The following is a 2,129-nucleotide window of genomic DNA, read 5'->3' on the forward strand; positions in this document are numbered from 1 at the left end:
CTCTCCCTCGCCTCTACCCTCTACTCCCCCTCCATCTCTCTGCTCTCTCTCTCTCTCTCTCTCTCTCTCTCTCTCTCTCTCTCTCTCTCTCTCTCTCTCTCTCTCTCTCTCTCTCTCTCTCTCTCTCTCTCTGTTGTGTAGATCGATGTGCTAATGCGCGCGTGATATGAGCAGCTAGCAGACGAGTCAGCGACTTCACGCAATTGAAGAGGCGGAGCGCGCGCTCGGTCTCTCGCCGATGCAGCGCGCCGTCCAATAATCTGATCCGGCGAGGAATCCATTATTGCAAATTGACCATTTCATCAGCGCAGTCCACTGTGCGCGTTCGCTAATCTATTCATTAAAGCGTTATAGATGCTGCTGCTGCCGCTGCGCGCGTGAGCGAGCGAGAGAGATGAAGGGGGATGGAGCGAGTATGAGAGGGGAAGCGAGTGTGAATACATACGAGAAAGAGATAGAGGCAGAGAAAGAGAGCGCGATTGAGAGACAGAAAGAGGGGGAGCGGGAGAATGTGGGAGAGAGCGTTGGAGGGACGGCGAGAATGGGAGAGGGAGCCAAAGAAAGCCAGAGGTGGGGAGAGAAAGATAGAAAGAGAAAGCGGGAATCAGATTAACAGAGAAGTTGTAAGAGCGAGAGCTAGCGATCGGGAGAGATCGCGAGGAAGAGAAAGAGAAAGAGAGTGAGAATACATACGAGAGAGAGAGAGAGAGAGAGAGACAGAGAGAGAAAGAGAACGAGCGAGCGAGCGAGAGAGAGAGAGAGAGAGAGAGAGAACGCATATCTGTATGTATGTGCGTGTGGTGTTGGGCCTTTATGTTAGCACGGCGTGTGCGTGCCTGCCGCTGCTATCCGTAGATTTACCGCGCGTCACTATTGAGTGCGTCTGCCGCTTGCCGCTCGACTCCATTATTTAATACCGTATCCAATTAGGCAAACAGCAGTGCTAAATATCAGCACAATCGAAGACTTAAAGTGGCTCTCGTGTCTAATGCCTCTCTTCTCGCAAACTCTGCACAACGCGCGCAGAATGGCGGGTCGCGCTAATCCGCTGTAAGAGCTAGAAGGCTTGTAGCCGAGACACAGAGCGAGGGGGCGGACCTGTGTAGTGAGGCTAGACCGCGAGAGTGCAAGGGGGTGGACCATGGTAGTAAGGCTAGTCTGAGAGAGTGCAAGGGGGTGGACCATGGTAGTAAGGTTAGTCTGAGAGAGTGCAAGGGGGTGGACCATGGTAGTAAGGTTAGTCTGAGAGAGTGCAAAGGAGTAGATCAGGGTAGTAAGGCTAGTCTGAGAGAGTGCAAAGGGGTAGACCAAGGTAGTGAGGCTAGTCTGAGAGAGTGCAAGGGGTGGTCCATGGTAGTAAGGTTAGTCTGAGAGAGTGCAAGGGGGTGGACCATGATAGTGAGGCTAGTCTGAGAGAGTGCAAAGGGGTGGACCAGCGTAGTGAGGCTAGTCTGAGAGAGTGCGAGGGGGTGGACCAGCGTAGTGAGGCTAGTCTGAGAGAGGGCAAAGGGGTGGACCATGGTAGTGAGGCTAGTCTGAGAGAGTGCGAGGGGGTGGACCAGCGTAGTGAGGCTAGTCTGAAAGAGGGCAAAGGGGTGGACCATGGTAGTATGGTTAGCCTGAGAGAGTGCAAGGGGTGGACCATGGTAGTGTGGCTAGTCTGAGAGAGTGCAAGGTGGTGGACCATGGTAGTAAGGCTAGTCTGAGAGAGTGCAAGGGGGTAGACCAGAGTAGTGAGACTAGTCTGAGAGAGTGCACGGGTTGGGTAGACCAGGGTAGTAAAACTAGCATATAGTAAAACTAGCATGTCATCGAACACTCCCACAACATTCTTTTCAACAGTATGTGGACCGATCTGCATTTTAAATTAGCATTGTTTACATATGTCAACTAAACTAGCACGTGATTTTCGCTTTCGCGAGATGCCATCGACCGGTTGTACCCTGTCTCTATACACTATGTTACCTTTGGAGATAGAATTATACATTTCGAGATAGGGACCAGTTTATAAACGTTTGCGTCGCGTAAGTTTTTGTTATAAACTCCGAAATAATATTTATAATGAATTCATAATGAAATAATATTCATGCAGAAGTAAACAGTAACATGTACGCTGACAGGTGAGACTA

The sequence above is a fragment of the Priapulus caudatus genome, unplaced genomic scaffold (genome assembly GCF_000485595.1).
Source record: "Priapulus caudatus unplaced genomic scaffold, Priapulus_caudatus-5.0.1 Scaffold342, whole genome shotgun sequence".
Taxonomy (NCBI): Eukaryota; Metazoa; Priapulida; class Priapulimorpha; order Priapulimorphida; family Priapulidae; genus Priapulus; species Priapulus caudatus.